The 24,534-nt window shown below is 44.8% G+C and overlaps 1 long non-coding RNA gene across 6 annotated transcripts; it reads right to left on the reverse strand.

Annotated features, from left to right (window-relative positions):
* On the reverse strand, positions 1 to 24,368 carry LOC135189300 (uncharacterized). 6 transcript variants are annotated; one of them, XR_010308036.1, is made up of 5 exons: positions 24,092 to 24,368; positions 22,882 to 23,055; positions 20,694 to 21,798; positions 17,799 to 20,402; positions 8,614 to 9,308 (listed from the first exon to the last, which is right to left on the reverse strand). It is a non-coding gene; the product is annotated as an uncharacterized LOC135189300 (long non-coding RNA). The 6 variants fall into 6 exon arrangements; XR_010308038.1 differs by lacking the exons at positions 22,882 to 23,055; positions 24,092 to 24,368 and adding an exon at positions 1 to 403 and having other exon boundaries at positions 9,147 to 9,308; positions 20,694 to 22,157; XR_010308034.1 differs by lacking the exons at positions 22,882 to 23,055; positions 24,092 to 24,368 and adding an exon at positions 1 to 742 and having other exon boundaries at positions 9,147 to 9,308; positions 20,694 to 22,157.
* Between the last annotated feature and the right edge of the window lie 166 nt (positions 24,369 to 24,534).

The following is a 24,534-nucleotide window of genomic DNA, read 5'->3' on the forward strand; positions in this document are numbered from 1 at the left end:
GTCACCCTCCTCTGGACATGTTCCAGCACCTCAACACCTCTCTTAAATTGAGGGGCCCAGAACTGGACACAGATTTCTACTGGCTTGAAAAGATTTTTTTTTTAAGCAGATAAATTGATGTTGCCAATTCAATAAACTGAATTGTTGGCAAAGTTTTTTCAAGAGATTAATATATATATAGGTGTTGCTGTGTTTTTGTAATGAAAAGCAAAGCTTCATTCAGATTTTCTTTTGACAAAAGAACACTGACCATGAAAAAATGCATGGTTTGACAATGAAATGCAAAATAGCATTCCCTGCAGTTGGTAGGTGAGGTGAGTGGTGTTCTTTCATTCTAGCACTTCCCTTAGATTAGAAGGAAGCTCCATGAATTGAACAGGATACTGCTCCTTGGGACATTTTGCTGGGAAGAAATGTGACTCTTGGTTAAAAATGGCATCTCACTGGCCTGGAAGTGTCAATTTTGGAGGTTCAGCTTATACTACAGTCCTGGTGATAGCTTTTGTAGTGAAAAATCCATGTGTGTGTACTGTATTGCAAAACGTTTCCAGCATTCCTCTTGAGAAGAGCAAATCTGCACTCAGGATGGCATTTTAACTCTTAATGCAGCCATGTGCCAGCAACATGAACACCTGCAGGATTTGGAGCAGTGTTTGAAACAGACACTCTCTTCTTTTCTATTCCCATGCTGGTTTGCTCTGCATCTCCCAGTCAACCAATCTTTTCCTCTTCAGTTTTCAGTCTGGACAAGAAAATCAATCCATGATGTCAGGAAACAATTATTTTTTGCTGTGATCTGAGCTTGTGTTGTCATTAAATCAAACTGTTGCTAGCTCAACTGCAGAAACACTTTCAGGAAACCTATTTCTCCTCATCCCACTCTGCACAGCCTTTCTGTATAAAATAGTATTTAAAACATACATTAAAAAAGAAAATCAAACCATGCTGGCTGGACTTTGCAGCTGCTTACACCACAGGAACCTTACAGAAGATGAGGGGACTGCAGCATTGTCTCTTGTTATCTGGAATGGGCTCTTCTCTGATTATTCAAACAGGATTTTCCTGTTACTGTGGCAGTTTTAAACAGTCTGAAATGTCTAATGGCTATGATTGTAATTGTCTCCCAGAGATCTTTTCTGATATTGAGTAAGGAGCCATAAACTGCTCAGCATAGTGCCAGTGCTCTTTCTAGTGGATAGCTGTCCTCAGCACTGAACAGCCAAGCAAACAACCACCCTCAACCCTTTATATTAAGGAACAGTTTTTGCCTTAAGCCTATTTTGTATCTTGTAAGAAGATTAAAAGAATTAAAGAGAAACCAAGTGACCTGTTTAGGCCATTTAATATTAAGCATATGACACACAGCTTCATCTTACATGGGGCCAGAATAAGCAGGTCAGGATTATACATTTTTTTATGCTGCTCCCTGGGACTTCCAATCTGGAATGCCCTGACTGATGTCCAGAGCTTGTGGCTGCATACATGCCCCACCATTCACAGTTCTTCATCCTAGTTTGGTTGTAGCAGAGTGATTATTTCAGTGTATGAAGAGGACCTTGGCTGCACTGCAGAGGTTTTGAGGATATGGAAAGTGGCTGGGGGAGTAGGTGGGATGTGGCATATGAAGCCAGGGCAGCTCTGCAGACCCCGCCTGAGGGCTCCTGCACAAGGGCTGGATAAAACCAGCACTTTTTTGTTGATGGTCTGAGCATGCCATGCTCATCACCAGTCCAACAGTGTGGTGTGAGTGCCATAGGGGGAATGGAGAGCATGGTCTCAAGAGAGATCTATGCCTTTCACCCACTCTCCAAGGCTGCAAGACAAAGTGATAAAAGCGTGATGAATTCTTCACTTACTCATGATGCCTTTCCAGCTGAACTCCAGTAGTGCTGTAGTATTTTAAGGGCTCCATAGACACTACAGTAAAACAATTCACTGTCTGACCTAAGTGTGGGTGTTTAAAGAAGTACTCACAATGTTCTTCGAGACCATCATAAAATCCCTGGGCTAATTCCCAAGTGCTTTTACAGTTCATTTGCCTGAGTTGCCAGCAGGGAAAAGACATTAACTACAGCACGCTGCAGGAACATGCAGCAGCCCAATATCCCTGTCTATTTGCAGCACTCTATCCAAAAAGTACTTACACTAAATACTGTCAATCATAAACAGTCTGTAATGGATTAACAAACTGTTCTTTTTACATTGAGAGCAGCTGGTAAATTGGGATATACTGTGAGAATTACTCCTTGGAGATGTGCCAAGTCAGACAGCAACGGGGACACGCCTGGTCATGATCAGTTCCTGCTTTGAGTAGGGTTTATCTGAAACAATATCATGTTTGGGTAGCTTGGCATGATTTAACATGTATTTAGACAGAGGGTGAAAATCGTCTATTTTTGTGTCTAATTAACCACTTCAGTGCTGTGAAAGAAGCCAGAATCTAGCCCTATAATAAATCTGAGACAAATTATTCAGCAGATAATCAGAATAAATGCATACTGACAAGCTGGTGAAGTGCAGAACTCTGCAGTAAGTAGGCACACTGATGAGCTGGTGAAGAGCAGCAGAACTCAGCAGTAAGTAGGCACATCAGTAGGTTGCTCAAAATCTTTATAGCTCTTCTCTCTCTGCCTTTTCTTTCTGTTAGCAGAAATCCCGGCTCTACTTTTGCCCTGCTTTCCCTCATTGCTTCCATCACAGCAGCAAGGGGTACCTATGTACCTGTTTGTTTCACTCACTCTGAAACAGTGCAAAAAAAAAAAAGGACCTCCTAATACATCAATAAGCAGAAGGGGCAGAAAATGTGCTTTGTTCAAGCTCTGCATCTGTAATCAAGGTCCCCAAGCTGCAAATTTAGCAAAGACACAAACACTTAAAGAGAACAAAGATCAGACTGATTAACAGAGCCAAAGTTAGCTCTGGTGGTTTATGAGTCTTTATCCTTTGTTTTGCCTTTTTACTGCTCTTTATCTCTGTACTCAGCTTGTGCAAATGTGAATGAAAGCAACTTCATGTTTCCAAGCCAAAGTTTAGCAATGGATTTTAAATTCGAATCACTATGTTCTGCAATTTACCCTTGCCTTGGAAATGTGGAAATCAATACACTAAGCACAGGGGAGGGGAACACTGTTTTCAGCAGTTAACAGTTCCTTTCCCCAACCTGTTAAGGAATTCATGTTACAATCCTGTAAGACACCTAAAGGCAGGCAGCTGCTCATTTTGCAGGTAATACGTAGAATGACACAGGCACGCTGGTAGAGTCAGCAGGTCCAGTTTTCCCTTGAAATAAATGTCCCAAAACACAAACCTCTTCACTCCAGAAAGAAGATTTTTGTTAAAATATAAAGCAATAATTTATATATATATAGAACCATAGAATCGACCAGGTTGGAAGAGACTTCCAAGATCATCCAGGCCAACCTAGCACCCAGCCCTGTCCAGTCAACCAGACCATGGCACTAAGTGCCTCAGCCAGGCTTTGCTTCAACACCTCCAGGGATGGTGACTCCACCACCTCCCTGGGCAGCCCATTCCAATGCCAACAACTCCCTCTGGCAACAACTTCCTCCTAACATCCAGCCTAGACCTCCCCTGGCACAACTTGAGACTGTGTCCTCTTTTTCTGTTGCTGGTTGCCTGGGAAAAGAGGCCAACCCCACCTGGCTACAGCCTCCCTTCGGGTAGTTGTAGACAGCAATAAGGTCACCTCTGAGCCTCCGCTTCTCTAGGCTAAACACCCCCAGCTCCCTCAGCCTCTCCTCACAGGGCTGTGTTCCAGGCCTCTCACCAGCTTTGTTGCCCTTCTCTGGACATGTTCCAGCACCTCAACATCTCTCTTGAATTGAGGAGCCCAGAACTGGACACAGCACTCAAGGGTTGGCCTGACCAGTGCTGAGTACAGGGGCAGAATAACCTCCCTTGTCCTACTGGCCACACTCTTCCTGATCCAGGCCAGGATGCCATTGGCTCTCCTGCCCACCTGGGCACACTGCTGCCTCATCTTCAGCTACTATCTACCAGTACCCCCAGGTCCCTTTCTGCCTGGCTGCTCTCCAGCCACTCAGTCCCCAGCCTGTAGCACTGCTTGGGCTTGTTGTGGCCAAAGTGCAGAACCCTGCACTTGGCCTCGTTAAATCTCATCCCATTGGCCTCTGCCCACCCATCCAGCCTGTCCAGGTCCCTCTGCAGGGCTCTCCTACCCTCCAACAGCTCCCCACCTGCTCCTAGCTTGGTGTCATCTGCAAACTTACTGATGCTGGACTCAATCCCCTCATCCAGATCATCAATAAAGATACTGAACAGGACTGGGCCCAGCACTGATTCTTGTGGAACACCACTAGTGACTGGCTGCCAACTGGATATAACCAGAAAACTTGAAGTGAGACAGAAAGTTTCTAAATTAACTCCTTACAGGACAGGTCTTTTCTTTCTGGAGCTTTGTCCAATTTACTCATAAAATGGTTCAACCAACTCATTGTGCTCAACTGCACCAAAGAAAGGCATCTCATCCCCTCCCACAGAGTAAGCCATGGCTGCAGCATCCAAAACAAGACACAGGCTGCCTTCCTCCTAGTGCCAAGCAACACCCTGTGTGTTCTCTTATACATGGCATTCCAGGGGGGAGGAGATTACAAAAATGAGCAGAACAGGTACTACCCCTTCAGGCTGAAAAAAGAGTCCCACAGCTGTGGCTGCTCTGCCCTGCAGCAGAATTCATTGCTTCCTCCTTGTTCTTCCTTCAAATTTGTGTATCCAGGTAAGGGATTGCTATAGGTGAATCTATTTGGCAGTTGTGTGCCTTGTGCTGACTCATGCAGGTGAATGAAGGCCACTGGTACATCCATAGAAGGTAAACATAAGCAGCAACATTCTCAGTATTGCAGGACAGATAACTATCTTGTTCTGCTTTATCAGGGATGTTACAGCCGAGGTATTGTAAAGCATGTTAAGTAGTCACATCTGGGACAGATGCAAGAGGCTGGTGACTTCACATCAGCTTCTGTAAGCCTTCAGAGTTTGTGACCCAGGCTGTGGTCTGATCACAGGATGTTAGGGGTTGGAAGGCACCCAAGGAGATCATAGAGTCCAGCCCCCATGCCAGAGCAGGACCACACAATCTAGCACAGATCACAGAGGAATGCATCCAGACAGGCCTTGAAAGTCTCCAGGGAAGGAGACTCCACAACCTCCACAGTGCTCTGCGACCCTTACAGTAAAGAAGTTCCTCCTTGTGTTGAGGTGGAACCTCTTGTGCTGCAACTTACAACCACTGCTCCTTGTCCAATCACAGGGAGCAAGTGAGAAGAGCCTGTCCCCCTACTCAGATGTTTCTAAACACTAAATCCCCTCTCTGTCTTTTCTTCTGATGAAGTAAGCACACCTTGTGTCCCATGTATGGGCTGCATAAAAAGGGTGAGTGCACAAACACAAATCTCATAAAGCACATTACTTACTTCACTTAATTAACTTACATTCTCACCAAACCAATTAAAAACAAAGCAATGCTCTATACCTGACACAATTTAGGGCCCAATTTCAGTCAATAATTGCCAAATTCCAATTATCCAGTCATCAAGTTAACATGGAATCATGGCAGAGAAGCAGATTACAATTACCCAAGAAAAAAAAGCCCTAGCCTTTTCCTAGAATGTAATGAAGGCCTAGTTTTCTTTTAACCAGAAAACCCCAGCTACTATTCAGCTAATAGTTTATTGACACAGCTAAGGTCACTGCAGGATGCTGTCATTGCTAGGCACAGGTGGCTGTTGAATGTTAAGTGTGTATTTTGGTCTGAGGCCAGTTAAATCATCCAAGCACTGTACTCACGCTCAGCTCACCATAGTACAGTTAGACAAATGCCTACATCACATTCTTAAATCTCCCTGTTAATACACCTTAGCAGTTTGATGCTCTCCTTTGCCATCGCTATGTGATAACACAGAATCTTTTTAATGTGTAGCTAGAGGATGGTTGAACCATCTCTCCAGCAGTAGTTTTCAAACAGCACTGACTGCTTGAGCCAGAAAGAGAAGAACATACAGAGAAGTACATACCAGTGAGAGCTCTTTCCATGTTTAGTGACTATAAAGGAAACAGTTCACTCTTTTCATAGAATCATAGAATCATCCAGGTTGGAAGAGACCTCCAAGATCATCCAGTCCAACCTAGCACCCAGCCCTAGCCAGTCAACTAGACCATGGCACTAAGTGCCTCAGCCAGTCTCTTCTTGAAGACCTCCAGAGACAGCGACTCCACCACCTCCCTGGGCAACCCATTCCAATGCCAATCACTCTCTCAGCCAAGGACTTCCTCCTAACATCCAGCCTAGACCTGCCCCGGCACAACTTGAGACTGTGTCCCCTTGTTCTGTTGCTGGTTGCCTGGGAGAAGAAGCCATCCCCCCACCTGGCTACAATGTCCCTTCAGGTAGTTAAGAGGTTTCCTCTCTGACCATGGCTTAAAGGCACAATAAATACAGCACTGAAGTCCTTTGTATCAGAGCAGGCAGGCCCCAACCCTCTGCCCATGACGCAGACCCAGCTTTTGCTCATGCCACTCAAATGTCTTTAAAAGTTCTGACAGTTTTGCACCACCACACTTGTGATTACAGCTACTGTCTCTCTGTGCCACTGTCACATTATGTCAGATGAGGTAGCAGCTACCAACTGTTATAAATCTCCTATGAGCTCCATACCATAACTTAATTCAGTGCAAATGTGGTCATGTGCCCACACCTAAGTGAAACTAAAACTATGTGTTCAGGATCCAGTAATAGAAATTATGAAAGTAGCCTCACCCATGCACTGCAAATGCACTGAGATCACAGAATCATAGAATCAACCAGGTTGGAAGAGACCTCCAACATCATCCAGTCCAACCTAGCACCCAGCCCTAGCCAGTCAACTAGACCATGGCACTAAGTGCCTCAGCCAGGCTTTGCTTGAACACCTCCAGGGACAGTGACTCCACCACCTCCCTGGGCAGCCCATTCCAATGCCAATCACTCTCTCTGCCAACAACTTCCTCCTAACATCCAGCCTATACTTCCCCCGGCACAACTTGAGACTGTGTCCCCTTGTTCTGTTGCTGGTTGCCTGGCAGAAGAGGCCACCCCCCACCTGGCTACAGTGTCCCTTCAGGTAGTTGTAGACAGCAATGAGGTCACCCCTGAGCCTCCTCTTCTCCAGGCTAAACAACCCCAGCTCCTTCAGCCTCTCCTCATAGGGTTTGTGTTCCAGGCCCTTCATCAGCTTCGTTGCCAATTAAAAATTCAGGTAGCTGTTTGATTTCTTAGGTTCCCTTTTCCTTAAAGTCACTCTGGGATTTTACCAAATTAGGTGTTCTTTCATAAGGGTCATGTGTGAGAAAGCTTAGCTCTGGCTCCTGGATGAAGTTGCAAATTGAAGACCTACAGCAGTACCAATTTTGTTTTATAAAACTGATGTGGATTTCTCAGCAGAGTGTCTCTTATGTCCCTTCTTGTCAATCACTGTCACATTCTCAGCATTTTTAAAGCACTCCAGTTTTTTACTCTAAAGGAACATAAGAGCTCACAGCTCATCTTGTTAGCTTTTGACCTAAAACCACACAAGACTGTTTGGCATTTTAGAAGAGGACATTCCACTCATAGCTAAACAGTTTTCTTGTTCCAGTTATCAAGTGACTTTTACAAAGCTTCCTATGTTCTCCTCTGAGTGAATATTCAGGCTGGGCAAGACATGGTGTGCTACCAGTTTTGGTTGCAGCATTTCAAGGCAAAGCGAGGACAAGGAGGAGAAAAGTAGCATCATCGCTGCTTTAAGTCAGTTCTTGGACTCCTGGCTACTTGTGATTTCCAAGACTTATCACCTCCACTGCTTTAAGACTGATCTTTGTGTATGTGGAAAAAAAAAACCCATGAAACAAAAAAAATATTTCTCATACACTGAAGCTTTGCACTTTGTCTTGGAAGACTGAAGTGTCTGCCCCAAGCCACCCATGATCAGCTGGCAGAAGGGCAACAGCAGCTATTTTTGTCTGTGGTGGTACCAATACGTGCTTCCTTTGACTCAGCAGAAAACCAGTTCCTGGAATAACTGCAAAGACTTCTAGTTATTACAGTGCCAGCTGGCTTTAACGCTTGTCTTAGTTCAGCTCAGTAGACTGGAGATCAAGTAACACGCATAGATGTTCTTACTACAGGGAATCTCTTTCCCTGGGTTTCTCACAAGAGAAAACATTTTCATAACACTACTGTCAAGCAGACATGAGACCTCTGCAGGAAGGAGCAGTTTGTTTTGTTGATAAGAAGCTGGTTTTTGAAACAGAAGTAGTCCCTCCTCTGCGCATGCGCTCTCTTCAAACGTGTCACAATCTCCCTGTTGCTAAAGTCTGCCCTGTCAATTCCTCCCCTGTTGATTTTGGCACAAAGTTCATCAACATTAAGTGAAGTGGTGACAAATCTCTACCCTAAGAAAGTAAGATCCTACTAGGAAAGCTGTGTGTAGCCATTAAAACGTTCCAGAAGAAAACCAAAACAAACCCATCATGTTGCATTTTCCCTGTCAAATATTTTGCACAACTGTGTGCCTTGATGATGCAACTGTCAACTGTCAATACCCAAAGACACTGCACTTCAGCTCTGGAAAACTGTCTTTTATTCCAAGGATCTCAATTAGCTTGTTCCATCTTCCTTCTCTGTAGGATAACAACTAAAGACAGACAATTGGCATAGAGATTACACATGATTTTACACTCTATCAGCTGGGTCCAGTGATAGGCAAGACCTGTGAAACTGCCCAGGAGATGAACAGGAATGTCTCACTGCCAGAGAGGAATGAACAGCATAACTCTGCAATCTCTGCAGTTCTTCAGCACACTCGAATTGTGTAGCTAAATATGCAGCTCTTCAGCCAGATACTTTGTTTTCCCACTTCACTAAGCCACCCCGAATGAACGTCCAATCTGCTTTACCTAAGCCCCTGCTACACTCTCTAGAGAAAGGATAAAATATACAACCATAAGAACCTGATGAAAGAATTTATGTTCTGTTTACAGACACCTACTCCATTTCAGCCCTTGAAGGGTTAGATTGAGACTTCAGTGACACTAGTGGCTCATTTCAAACAGCAGGGAAACACAAACCAGTTGAGCATTTCTGTATTTACCTTCCAGATGAATCCAGAACTTCTTTGTAGGCCCTGGGCTTGATGAACTGTGGAAGAAGATCAGGTGTCTGGCACGCAACTCAAAATGGTCTCCTTGTTGGGGAAGAAACCACTTCAAGATGATATACCAAGTGGGAAGCTGCCTACAAGATGTTGGAGAAGCTGGGGACAAGAGTATTTACTGTCATGACACATTCAAGGCATAGAGTTAGAGCATATAAACCACTGCATGTCCTACAAAACAAGAAGGGCTTCTGTAGGTGGCAGGAAAGATGTTTTAGGGGACTGTGGTCTGAGAGATGGGTCTTCATAGTCTGGCTTTGTTAATACACACACAGAGTCTTCATTTTGCTAGATGGAACCAAAATCATGTCAGGCACTGAACTAGATTGTTAAGAGTACCAATGGATATAAAATTACAGATGCAGATGAATTTGATCTTAACTACAGTCCTGCAGTGCAGTTTTAGGATGTGCTTTCTTTATAGCTTGGCTCAGTTTAACAAAGCAGAACAACATTCTTATCAAGATGATACTAGAACATGACCCTCCCACATCTAATCAATCTGTATAGATGGTCTTTGTGTGGGAGAAACAAACCTGAGCTTGCTTCCTCTGTGGAAAGGTTAAGGGCTAAATCACTGGCCTCACTTTAGGGAATCGAAAGCTAGAGCTTGCAGTGAATGCAAGTTAATCCCCCAAATCAAGAATTCATTCATTTAACCCAAGCTACACAGAGTTCATTTTAAAACAATTTATTAAAATTCAGACTAAGAGTGATGCCATTCCAACCTTTTCTCTAGGAAAAGGCAGTAATTCAGCCCAAACTCACAAAACCGATTCCTATGGAACAGAGAACAAACAACAAAGAGCCTCTAGTGGGAAGGCTCTTTGTTGGTTAGTGATGACTCAGTATTTCACTGCATTACTGCAAACAGGAAGAGGCCATTTTACACATCATGGGTCATTTCCATAGTTTGAAAGCCCATCTGTACACTAACAGGTTATTACAGCACAGAATCACACACCAGCTTTTCCATGTCGTTAACCTCAAGCAGAGCACAAGTTCTGGATACACTTAAGCTCTGCACAAAGTTCTGTACACACCGGTGTGGACTGGAAACTGTTCCAGAAAAGCTACCACATATGCTGTAAATTCACACCCATGTCTGCAATAACCTTGTCTTATCCTTCAGACCTTGTTCTCCTAATCTCTCAATCATTCTCAAGGCATTTCTCTTGAGTTCAAATACACTAAGGTGTACAGAAAGTTCTGTACACACTGGTGTGGACTGGAAACTGTTCCAGAAAAGCTACCACATATGCTGTAAATTCACACCCATGTCTGCAATAATCTTGTCTTATCCTTCTGACCTTGTTCTCCTAATCTCTCAATCATTCTCAAGGCATTTCTCTTGAGTTCAAATACACCAAGCATCCTTCTTGCACCCTGCACACGGGTTTGAAACTGGCTCTAAAGGCTTAATGTCTGCAGGAAGACTCAGTTCTTCCTTGTGTGTGTTTGGCATTTCCTGTGCTTTGAGGAAGGGAAAGCCAGAGGTTATCTGCTGTTTGTAACCATTATGAAATACACCTGTTTCATCTTTTGCTTGAGCTGGTCACTAGGTTGCTCTGTTTCTGCAGAGGGGAATGTTACCTGCTATAAGGCCCAGCCTGTGCTACACTTCTAAATGGTTCAAAATGAAGGCTGTTGGTACTCAGGGTTTAGTATTTTTTAAATACAGACTTTTAGATTGGAATTCCATCTTGAAAAGATGGGTTCTGAGTGCTAAACAAACTGCAATCAAAGGCAGGTACATAGAAATTCTTGTTCACATCTTCTACAACTACTTAAACAGATGTAGAATTCTCAACTGAACATCTAATACAGAATATAAATCACAGTAAGTTTTCTGTCATCACCACTACCTTTTACTAGGTACAGCTTCCTAACAAATCTTCAGGCAACAACAGCCTGAACTATTTATACATGTGCAATTGGTCCCATGTGGAATTCACTGATTTCAGAGAGGATAACAACTACCTACTAGTTATGTAAATAGCACACCTCATGCCTTTGGATGTGAAATCAGATCCATAAAATCTATTAAGTGTCTACACACCTTTAAAGATGAGGCAGAACTTTATTCGATATGAATAGTGGGTGAGATGTAGCAGGTTAGAAGTCTAACTTTGCACTAGTCTAACCTCTGCTCCCTCTGTAGTCAAAGGAACAGAGACCTCAAGAGGCAAATTAGTCTCCCTGTTAACACAAGCACAAAAATCAAGCCCATGCCTGCATAACATAATTAACTGTCTAGTCATTAACTGTCATGCATAGTGGGATTCCACATGAGAATAATTACAGATGCACAAATGTTGTTTGGGATCAGGCCCCTGATAGCCTGTGTTCTGTAAACTTTGATTCCTAAATTAGGATAAGAAGTACTGAAATCACCCTTGGGATATGTGCAGTCCTCTCCACAGAAAGGAGAGCCTCAGCAGACTGGGCATTTGTTGGGTGTCTGAGGTTTGTCAGTATGAATTCTGTTCACAGTTAGTGTCTTAAGTTTCAATCCCTAACAAATCCTAGAACACTGACAGCTAATTCACAAAGTTATTTCTTTCAAATACTTTGGTCCTAGACAGAAGTAGTTTGCCATCAATAGCAACAATATCTCAAACCTGCCTTCCTAAATTTAATCCTATCAGTTGGTCTCATCTGGAAGAATAATGCCAAAGCAGAACAAGCAGTGAGAAAAGGCTCAAAGGAAAATCTTAATAATTATAAGGAATTAAGTGTTAAAAAAAAGAAACCGAGGATTAGGACTTAACAAAGGCACCAAGCAACATTCAGCCTGCGAAGAGTTCAAGGATTAAAGCAAAGTATAAACGGTCTTAGAGCCACCCTCTGCTGGTAGACACCGACAAGTACAGTGAAGTAGCAGCTAGAGCTCAACTTCAAAGCCAGCAGAGATCAGCACCTCTGACGTGCATTTTGCAGCGCCATGTAGTATTTACTTTGAAGACTTCAGACAGAGGTGTGACTTGAGTGGTGGGGATCTGGGGAGATAAGAGGCCAAGCCCCTGTCTTTGCCTCTCATCGTTACAGGGTGCCAGGGGCTCTGCATAGGGGAACTCTGCATTCCCTCACTCCCCTGCAGCTGCATCCAGCCTGCGTTTCAATTTAAAGGAACATCCCTAGGACAGGCCGTGATGGGGGAGAAGGTACAAAGAGAAGGATTTATGACTGCTAACATCATCCATGTGCTCTTTGCTGCTTTGTAGGCAAAACAGATGGGTGAAGCAAGCCACAAACGCTGCCTGAATATTGCCTGTATGTGTATGCATTCATTCTATTTAAAATAAAATACATCCTCTAATGTTGTTTTGAAAATCAGGGCTCCACTCATGAGTTTTCCTGTTTCTTAAAGAAAACAATAGAATCAACCAGGTTGGAAGAGACCTCCAAGATCAGCCAGTCCAACCTAGCACCCAGCTCTAACCAATCAACTAGACCATGGCACTAAATGCCTCATCCAGTCATCTTGTCCAACCCCCTTGCGGTGTGCAACTAGATCAGGTTGATCAGGGTCTCATCAAGTTTGACCTTAGAATAGAATAGGATCAACTGATTGTGCTAAAAGGCCATCTCAGAGCAGCTAGTTCACATAATGGGAATAGGCTTAAGGAAGGGGTGCACAAACACCCTAAGGACAGAAGGCAACAAAGGCAGAAGACAGCACCTCTTGAGCCTGGTATCCTCTCATCTCCTCCCATAGGGATGCTGCTGTCTGGCCACCCAGGGCAGCATTTGACAAGACATTTGCACCAGCACTGGAGCTGTTCAGGACATCCCTGCAGACAAGGAGGGTTCTTACCTTTGAGCTTGCTTTCTTATTCTTCCTAACAATGGGATGAAATAGCCAGAACGTTGCAGCCACTGGAATCACCAGCTCCACACAGCTAAACAAGTAAGGAATTACCTTAAGACTCCTTACACACATCAGGAGCATAACCTACAGACTGAACACTGAGTGACTGAACATTATCTATGGGTGACAGGGAACTACTACAGAAAAGGAGAAAAATGAAGGTTGGGAAACCTGTATGCTGGCATTAAGTCTGCCAAAAGCAGGTGCCATTTGTGAGTGGTGGGCACAAGCAAAGTAATACTTTACATTCCCTGCTACGTTGCTGACTTCTGAACAGTAAATTTGGGAAAGACACCCACCCACTTGCATCTCACAGAGGTGAAAATTACCTGGAAGTTGTGCACATAAAGCCCCACCAAAGGGTAGAGGAAGTTGAGGCTGCAGAGTTCCTTGGTTCCTCTGGGAGAAGACTGGTTAAACTGATTGTACTCAAGAAACACATGCACTCACACCAGAGAGCATGGCTGTTACTCAGAGGCCAGCATATTCCAAACCCTGGATTTGGCTATGGTTTGAATCTAAATTTACCTGCCTGTTGTGGTGGTAGGCCTGACAGGCCAAACATGGGCTTATCCGTACCCTGGCTTGCCCAGACATGTTCCCCTGCTCCTCCTTCTGTGCTGGGGGAGGCAAGCGTGGGAGGGGAGGGCAAAAGCCCTGGCTTCACCTAATATGGTGAAGCCGGGCAAAGTGCCATCCCAATTGGCTAATCTACGTCCAATGCCCCATGAGTCTCGGGCTGGGTGTTGATAAAAGGGGTAAGCAGGTAGCATGAGGGCTGCTGCTGCCTCATCTGCACCCTGAATTTGCTTGGAGAGCTCACCAGGAAAAGGCTCTAAATGCCTGCACATGATCAGCCTACATAGCCAGCGTGACACTGTGCTGAGACTGCACATCACAAAACATCCTGCCTGCACCTGAAAGTCTCCTGCTAAGACAAGAAGTCCTGGAGATACACAGATCCTCCAGAGGAGCCAGGAGACAAGGTCAGAGATTGCCTGCCTCCTTTCTCCACAAGTCTGGGAAGAAGCAAGTCTCAGTGGCCGACAAGACAGAGCTCCCTGAAAGCATTTGGGTACTGTCTGGACTGGCTAGCCCCTGCGAGTCAGGTAATAATGATTTTGTGAGTAAATACTCAAAAGTCTCTTCCAGTATAATAATTATGTTTGCCACTTCAAGAAGTGCTCTAGTTTTGCCTGTTCCTTGAGCATATAAAGTTTCATCCTGTGCATTTGTGTCCAGTTCTGGGCCCCTCAATTCAAGAAAGATGTTGAGGTACTGGAACATGTCCAGAGAAGGGCAACAAAGCTGGTGAGGGGCCTGAAGCACAAATCCTATGAGGAGAGGTTGAGGGAGCTGGGCCTGTTTAGCCTGGAGAAGAGGAGGCTCAGGGGTGATCTTATTACTGTCTACAACTACCTGAAGGGGCATTGTAGCCAGGTGGGGGGTGGCCTCTTCTCCCAGGCAACCAGCAACAGAACAAAGGGACACAGTCTCAAGTTGTGCCAGGGTAGGTATAGGCTGGATGTTAGGAAGAAGTTCTTCACAGAGAGAGTGATTTCCCATTGGAATGGGCTGCCCAAAGAGGTGGTGGAGGCACTGTACCTGGGGGTCTTCAAGAAAAGACTGGATGAGGCACTTAGTGCCATGGTCTGGTTGATTGGCTAGGGCTGGGTGATAGGTTGGACTGGCTGATCTTGGAGGTCTCTTCCAACCTGCTTGATTCTATGATTCTATGATTTTGAACCTTGTAAATAACTTTTCTGGTGACACTTAATGTTAATAAACAGTTATCACAGTTTTTAACAACCATTGCTTGGATATCAAAATTAATACAGATTATTAATATTAAATAATCTCTCATACTGTAGTGAAAGGTTGGGGTATCTGAGGTATCAAACACACGTGAATGAGGCTGTAGCACCACTCAGAACAAATGGCACCGTGGTTATCCACTCTGGAGAGCTGCAGCACTTTAAGTGTTGACAGAAAATTGTGAGGAGACCCCACACATACCTGCCTCCATTGCCAAGCATGTCACAAGCCTCTGTACTCATGACAAGGTTAATCCACAGCCAAATAACCAGCAGAAGGATGGCGAGTTTAAAATCTGTTAACAGTAGAAATGTTAACAAAGCAAGATGATTCACATCAACTGTATGTGTTGGGGACTAGGCTGTCAAGTTTCATCTGTTGTCAGCAGGGAACAGTTACTCCATTCCAGAAGTCTGTTTGCAACACAGAACTTCTTTATTTTTCTGGGTTTCTCCTGGCTTATTAATTTCTATTATAGAAATTGTTTATTTAGAATTTATTAATGAATTTATATTTAGCAAATAGAATTTGATAAAAATATAATATATAAAATATAATACATAGAATATATAGAATATAATAAATAACATAAATAGATTGTATTAATTAAATGCTAAATATAAAGAATAAATTTGTATTTAGCAACTTGAAAATATATAAATGCACATACATGCCTCTATTCCCAAGTATGCATTTATAAATAGATTTATAACAGGTTAAAATATTTATCCAATAAATGTATTGATAATTAAGAGTAAGCAAATTAATTTCTTTTCATTGGCCCTACTCTAAAATAAACTGTCCTCACCCACTTGTTTCCAGAAAGTAGCACTGGAACAGTGGTTGCTCCAGATAAAACCTACCCTGGCAATGAGAACTTCCAGTGGGCAAGAAATCTGCAAGAGGCTAAATGGACCTCACTGGTCTGAGTTACTCTTCAGTGCCAGTGAGATAGTTTCCCCCTGGTTGTGCAACACCCTCCTGCCAATTCAAGTGTGGACTGCATCTGCCTCTACTTCTTACTTGTTTTTGCAGACAGATTAATCACAGCAATATCCTAACTCTTAGGGGATGCAATTATTACCTTAGCCAACATTTGCTAAAGCAGAGCAAGTATAGCAAAGCCACTGCACATCACTCTGAAAGAGTTGCCACCACACCATCCTCATCAGAAGACAACTGTCACCACTATCAGAAGCCATAAAATCATTACTTGTGTTCCAAGTTTCATGGTACTGAAGCTGACCTCACTCATATCAGAACAGTGCAAAAATGCTGATGTGCAAAACTGAGATTAGGCTTTTCATCTATCATATAAGAAACATTTTAGTACCCAATTCTCTTTCTGACAGATCTACTCTGAGATATTTGGCTGCATGTGCAGGGGTATGAAACTTTGTGAGAAATTACTTCCATCATACTGGTACAGTTACAGTAAAAAAAACCACCCAAACTTAAGGGGAAACTGTTCCACATCTTACTCTATCTCTCTTCTCCCACTGGGATTTGTCTGGAAAGCATCTAGGAATCACCAGTGCTGCTTACAGACATAAGGGTTTCTCCAGCTGTCACCGCCTGGTCAGAAAGCTACACACAGCAAAACATTTGGTCATGGGAGCTAAAGCAGGAAAACAGAGATAACAGAAGCACCCGAGTGCACAAGAGACACCCTGCTGCTGCTGCTGCTCCCCCACAGAATAAACCGTATCCTTAGAGGCATCATTTTGAGACAGAGGCTTCTGCAATAAGCCCAAGAACTTCTGACTCCTGCTGTGCACCTGGCCACCTGTTTTTAGTGCCACACTGCAGACACTCTAAGCCAGCTCACTAACCTCATCCAGATTACACAAAGCTGCACAACTGAAAACCAAGCCACATAAGGCAAATACAGGTCAGGGAGTGTGCATTAACACCCTGATTAAGTAACAGCTGCAGTTAGTGGCGTTGGCATGAAAGAGAATGGTGTAATATGGCACAGGAAGGCAAAGAGCCTAAGATAACACCAATCTCCTTAAGCCAGTAGTGTCACCACAGCCTCTGCAACCGCACGGAGAGCTCAGAGAGCTCAGGCAATATGATGAAGGGTTGGAGCACCTCTGCCACAAGGTCAGGCTGAGGGAGCTAGAGTTATTCAGCCTGGAAAAGAGGAGGCTCTAGGGAGACCTAATAGCAGCTTTCCAGTACCTGAAGGAGGCCTACAAAAAGGATGGAGAGAGACTGTAGTGAGAGAAGAGACAATGGCTTCAAACTAGAGAAGAGCAAATTTAGACTGGATGTTACAAACAGGTTCTTTACCACGAGGGCAGTGGAACACTGGAACAGGCTGCCCAGGTAGGTGGCTGGGGTTCCTTTCCTGAAAATAGTCAAAGTGAGGCTTGACAGGGCTCTGCATAACCTGATTTAGTTGAGGATATCCCTGCATACTGCAGAGGAGGTTGCACTAGCTGACCTCCAGAGGTCGCTTCCAGCCCAGCCCATTCTGTAACTCCATGCTTCTATGCCCCAAAACGTTATTGGCTACAAACCAACTTTGATACGCATGAATGCAGAACCTGAAGATAAACCTCTGCTTGGAGCAAGGTAGCTCAGTCACCTTCACACCTCTATACTGGCTTTGAAAATCTCTCAATTGCAGCATGTCACGGCCATTGAGACATGAAAAATGTATCTTTCTCCCCTTGAGTGCTCTAGGTCTTGTGTATGCAGAAGAGATTCTGGGTCAAGCAACTTATCCTACCACATCCATTTCTCTATCTCTGCAATATCAAGTTTAACAGTATCTTTTTCCTAGGATGTGCAAATGGAAACCAAGGGCTGCAGCCACTGAATTCATTGCGAGGAGGAGGCTTATGTAAACCAGACCTGTGTGGGCCAGGGCCAAGATATAAAAGTTAGCTGCTTACTAGCATTCCACTAAATTATATCCTTAGGACACTGCATGGAAGTAACTTGATGGAATGGAGCAAGTGAAATCATGTGACTAGAATCTTGGCTGGGAACCTGAGATACTGCTGTTACTGGTTCTTCCGGAAGAGGCATCTGCAAAACAATGGCAAAAAGCCCAAAGAAAAAACAATCAGGTGGTAGAAAAGAGCCAACCAATGACAACTCACAGAAAGGCAACAAACTAGGTACACTGCAGAGCCCGAGGCAAGAGCAAACCCAGTAGTCTGCCACAGGAGACACTCTCAAATGATGCTCTCCTCAGAGCTGTGTGTTTTTTTTTCCTTGCACAGAGCAGGGCTACTTACCAGGAGGGAAATGGTTTGTGTAAAGAATGCTCCAATACGCTGCTACATGTAAGCTGAATCTTAGAGAAGTGAGAGAACTTTAGAACCGTAGAATCAGTCAAGGTTGGAAGGCACCACAAGGATCATCTATAGTTCCAACACCACTGCCATAGGCAGGGACACCCTATCCTAGATCAGGCTGGCTAGAGCCCCATCCAGCCTGGCCTTAAACACCTCCAGGGACGGGGCCTCAACCACCTCCCTGGGCAACTCAGTCCAGGGTCTCACCACTCTCATGGTCAAAGAGCTAGAGAGCAATCATTCCCTGGGAGCACCAGCATGCATGATCAGGGACCCCAGCCTATCAATTTAATAAATAATGGTGCATAATCTGGCACAAAAATACTGTTATATTTTTACCTCTGGTTGTTGCTTCCACACCCTCTGTGCATCCAGGACTTCCTCCCCTACCATGAATCTCACGATGAGAGACTGCCAGGTCCACACTGCCTTTGTCATGGCAGTCATTATTTCCCCAAATGGACTTTTTTCCAGGTATTTAACTGGGCTTTCAATTTCAGTATAGTTTGTGACCCTTCTGTTACCTAGACACCTTGCAAAATACTCCCTGCTGCCTCTCCTTTGTGTTTTTTTTTAAAGGAGTAAAAGCTGCTGCAGTGCTGAAGGATCCCAGGATGTTAGGGGTTGGAAGGGACCTCCACAGATCATCAAGTCCAACCCCCCTGCTAGAGCAGGACCACATAACCTAGTGCAAGTTGCACTGGAATGCATCCAGATGGGTCTTGAAACTCTCCAGAAAAGGAGAGTCCAAATCTCTCTGGGAAGCCTGTTCCAGTGCCCTGTGACCCGTAAAGTTCTTCCTCAAGCTGAGAGAAAACTGCTTGTGCTGTAGTCTACATCCACTGCCCCTTGTCCTGTAACAGGGCACAGGTGAGCAGAGACTATCCCTTCCTTCTGGACACTCAGCCCTCACACAGTTATAAAACATTAGATGCCCTCTCAGTCTTTCCTCACAAGGCACATGCTCCAGTCCCTTAATCATCCTTGCAGCCCTCCATTGGATTCTCTCAAGCAGATCTTTAACTGGGGAGCCCAGAAGCAGATGCAATATTCCAGGTGAAGTCTCACTAGGGCAGAGCAGAAGGGGAGTAGAACCTCCCTCGATCTGCTGGACACACTCAGCTTAATGCAACTGGGGATACCATTTGCCTTGGCCACAAGGGCACATCGCGGGCCCGTGAACTTGTCAGCTACGAACTACTCGTCTGGCGCAGAGAGAGACATCAGCTGAACGGTGTCATTTACCACCTCCCTTGCCACTACACATCAAAAATAGACCTTCCCAGCATGAGTGGCAGCGGCCTGAGAGCCATACCTAGCACACCTCCAGCCGCTTTATGCAATACAGGGTTGTGGCAAGCTCTGTGCTGAAGAGGGCAGTGCTTACACACCCAACAAGAGCCGCCCAAGGACGTTCTCACTCCGCACAGGCGGCCCCCGCTCGCATGACAGCCAGAACACGGGCAATCGGACCGGGATTCACACTCGGCCCTGCAGCCCATCTGAGTCACGTTCGTGCGCTGCAGCAAGCCGTGGGTGCAGAAGGCTCCTCCAAACCAGGGCTGCAATCAGCTAGGAAGCCCTGCAGGAGTTACAGGGACTAAGCAAAGCCGTGATTTTTAAACTGAAAAACGCTCAATGAGAAGTGAAGCCATCTAGGTGAGGCTGGAGTTGGATATATGCTCTCAAATGTCTCTCTACAACCCCGTGGTCTTCAGCGGTCATCTTAGGCCATCCCACCTTAAGATATACGTGCATGTAGCCAAGAAACAGCTGCAGAACAGACTGAACTTTTGAGTTTCCTCCATTTAGCAAGCTTCCCTCACTAATGTGGTTTCCCAAGGGAGCTCCCACAACTGAAGTTTCTTTTACTCAAACTACCTGCAGTTCCAAGGCCCATCACAAAGTCCTCACTTTTTAAGTCACCTGTTCAGATCCCCATCTGCAGTGTCTACAATAAGAGTAGTTTCCTGTTTTGGTATTAGATGAACTCACTGAAATTCATGGGAGTTATAAGCTCTGAAATAAACAGAGTTCTCCACTAAGATCATTTCAGAGATCACTTCTGTGAATCCAGCAGTGTGCAGTAGCCTGCACACTCATTCCTGTTGTGCAGTATTGCACTGTTGCAGCTTTTCAAACATGTTCATACTACATGAAGAAGTTCTTGACTGTTCCTAGAGCACTCCTCTTATGCTGAAAGAAAAAAAAAAAAGAAACAAACAAAATCGAAGTTAATACTTCACAATTAGTTGCTAGAATGATTTTTGGAGCATCTTTACCAATTTCTTTGGATAATGCAAGAATGACTTCTTCCAGAAATAACAGCTGCCTCCCCACAACTTCACACCACTTCAAAAACCAAAGAAGCCTTCTGCTCTTAGCATTTTCTTCAAGCTTCCCGTTTAAGAAGGAGACAATGCATTTTGTGTTGCTATCTTTACATTATTTGGAAACAGTAGCATACAACACAAGTTACCTACTTACCTCCTTGACCCAGCTGAATTCACCATCACCTTTCACTTTGCAGCTCCAGTACCTCTTTGAGAAACAGCTTCACGGCAGACAATCATAAACAGAAAACCTTCACAGCAGCCTCTTCAGTCTCCAGAATCTGAGCAGTAACTTGATGTGGAAGATTTTACACCCTTCCCCCACAGACTTTGAAGTTGGTGACACTTCCAACTCTCCTCCTTCCATAGCAAACTGTGGACAACTACGTTTTATAGCTGGGGCAATTAAGAAAACAGCCATTAAAAAAATACTTATGTACTAAGGCTAGTACAGACAGTATCAACCACCCTTAGAAACCACATTCCAATCCTTGAGTGCACATGAAAACCTCTTCATTCAGCTAATTTTCACACTAAGAATTATGCTAAGAACCAACAATTAATTTGCAAGAGCAGAGACAATCACATCTGCCCTTTGTCCACGCTGCAGTGATACGGGTGTTGACATGACAACAGCAGCACATTAGACACCCTCAAAGTCATGTTGTCTTGTAACACAGATGTACAATCAACCTCATAAATTCACCTATTTCTCATACAGACTGCAGAGCTGGTTTTGTGAAGGCTCCATTTAGAGCACCCACACCCAAAAGTTTTCGAGTAACAATTGGTCAGAATGAAATCTGAACCCAGGTTTCTATTTAATTAGGTCAATTTCTACTTTGAGCAAAAGCATCATACACTCCTACTCATCTTCCCATCCCTTCTGCAGAGTCTTCTCCTGGTCTTGATGATGATGGGTGGTTGCTTATTGGAGTCCACAGTGACTTTGGTAACATACAACCCATAGTTGTACGTTTGGTACAAACCACTTTGGTAACGTACAACCCATAATTTCTGCAGTATAGGATGTCAGTACAGAAGTTCAAACATACACAGTCTATATCAGCATCACAGGCTCAGGACTACAGACAGTGGAGTAATTTTTCACTGACAGAAGTATACTTACATACTTAGGAAATGCCAAAGGCAGGCTGTTGATTCCATTGACACCTTTTGCTTTTTCCATACAAAATGCTCAGACAACTTTTATTCCTGCAATAGGACTGTCAGCTTCTTGTGGATCTTGTAATTAAGATCTGATGGGTCAGAAGTGACTTGGATGTTACCACTTTTAAGGTGAATGGAACATCCAAGATACCAAACATGAACTTCATTATTAATATGAGAGAAACTGTAAGCACTAAGCTTAACCCACACAAATATGAGACACTTGAAACAGATAAAGTGAACCAAACACCCACATGGAACTGTTTTGTCGCTTGCATCAGGCATTCATTTGGGTACTCCTGAAAGAATTCTTTTTTCTGCATTTCAATACACTACAGCAACTCTTAGCTGAGACATCATCTTCAAAGAAACATGGTAAAACCACTGAAATATAATTATCTGTAGAGCAGGGTGTATCCTCATCTCCAGAACAGCAGCAGAGACACAAGGAAGAGGAGCAGGAGAGTGGATCAATAGTGGCGACAAAAATTAGTTTCTAAATGTAAGTAATAAAGCACAGTATTAGCTCAGCAGACTTATCCTGGATGAAAGGTCCATGTAAGTTTTCTGACAGTTATAGAAAGACAACCAAGCTCCTCAACCGTCCCATTGCAATACTTACCATCATTACATGGCATAAACTTAAAACAGGCCTAAAGTCCACAGCAGGCAACTGTTATGACATGCCATGACACCACTGCTGTTTTTTACCCACAGCACACCTATCTACAGGCATCTGCATAGAGAAGAAACTTACACAGAAAACAGGTAAAAGGGGCTTAACCAGTAATCTAGAATTCTTCAGATGCAACTATTAATAAAAGTTGTAACAGCAATGGCACATAACACTTCCTTCTTTTCTTCAGGGATGAATATGGCAAAACTGGACAAGCTCGAGGTGGGGAGAAGCAACTCTTGTCCCAGGACACTGGACATTTTACAAGGCAAGCAACTAGTTCAGGTTCTTTGACTGGAGTGAGCTGGATTTAAGAGAAAGAATGACATGGATTGTCATAATATCAAAAAGCCTGAAAGGCTGCAAGGCTCAGGTTAAGTAACTGCATCACAAAACATCTCACAGCATCCTTCCTCAACCATTCCACTGTACCCTGGGACAAACAGACTGCGTAGTTATCGCAAAGCAACATCCTGAGCAAATACATTATACTTACCTCCAGGAGGAGCCAAAGTATAACATAAAAATGTGTAACATCCTATTTCATGTGTTATATCACTATTGGACTTTAATCAAGACTTCCAGCGAGCCTGTAATTTTCCACAACTCTTTTCAGTGGAGTATCTTCTTGAAGTAATAAAATGCTTTATTTCACAGGAATCAACTGCAACTAGAAATAGTGTTATTTCACAAACCATTCAATACTTTGAGTGTCCTCCTTTCTAGGTTTAAGTGAAGATCTTCTGCATGATATTTCAGGAAACTCCAGTCCCCTTAAACCTGAGATTTAAGTAATCTCTCAGTTGTCAAACAGATCATTTCCCAATCCCCTACAGAGAGGCTAGCAAATGCAGGGATGATGTTCAGTACAGAAAAGTCTATGATGCTGTGCTGAAAATCTACCCTACCTCCTACACTGCAGCCAGAGGGGTATGCTGCTCAGAAAACACCCTGTCAGCTGGCTAAGTGTTATCAGTATTAGAGAGCAAGCACAGGTAGCAGAAAGGGGAAACAAACTAGCTTGTCTGATCCTGCACCATGCCGAGAGGTCTTAAACCATATCTCTCATCCATTCTCAGCTTTTTCTTTCTATGGATGTACTGAAAACAGCTACACCGTTAGGAGGAAGAAAAGCTCTTCCTGATGGCCCCACTAAGCCATGTATCTGACAGCCAAACGTTATTAGCGCAGGCATCACACATCGGCGAAGCAGCCACAGTCCTTACACAGCTCTAAGTCAGCAAGCAGTCAGTCACCTGCTGTGTGACAAGTCAGGCTGCTCCCTGCTGCGGGCCTCGTCCCCCAAGGTCAGCCGGAGAGTCTGGACTCCGTCCCGGGCCAGAACCAAATACATCGGCAACTACAGGCCCACACGGGGTCCCTCTTCCCTGCCGGCGTAAAAGGTACAACTCCCGAGAACCATCGGAGCCTCCCTGGCTTCCTGCACCATGCCCAGCTGCCGTCCCCTCCAAAACGAGCACCATCCCTGCCCTGACAGGCACCGCAGCCGCCTGCCTCCACAACCGCGAGCAGGAGCCGCCTTCGCGCACCCCCACCCCCGACACTCCCCAACCTCCTTCCACAGACCCACTTCAGCTCCACACCGCCGAGGGCCGCCTGCCGCAGGGCCCCGCTAACAGGGCCTCAGGGGGTCCCTCCCGGCCCGCAAAGAGGACAAGCCCCGAAACCTGATTGTCACTGCACACCTCGCTCCGCCACAGAGAAGCACTGCAGTATCCAAAGCCAACCGGCACCGCGGGACAACCGGCCGCTACAAAATGCCCCGCAAGGCCCTCCACAACTCGTCGCGCCCTCTCAGCCTCCTCTTATCCTCCCACCCACTCCTACGAGTTTTCTTCTACACCCTCAACCAGAACCTGGCCCCCACTCTCCCTCTTTTCCGACATCTTAACCAGAGTCCCCGGCCGCTCCTCCGCAGCTAAACGCATCGCACGCCATCAACATGGCGGGCGCCACCACAGCCCTGCCTCCCTCCCGCTCCCCAGCGCGGCCGCGCGGCGCGGGGTCTGCCGGGAAATCGAGTCTCCGCCTGCGAGATGGAGCCTAGCTGCGCCCTTCGCAAAACTACAAGCCCCAGAGGTCTTGGCGGCGGCGGCGGCCAGCCAATGGGGAAGAGGCGGTGCGGCCC

The sequence above is a fragment of the Pogoniulus pusillus genome, chromosome 3, assembly GCF_015220805.1.
Source record: "Pogoniulus pusillus isolate bPogPus1 chromosome 3, bPogPus1.pri, whole genome shotgun sequence".
Lineage (NCBI taxonomy): Eukaryota > Metazoa > Chordata > Aves > Piciformes > Lybiidae > Pogoniulus > Pogoniulus pusillus.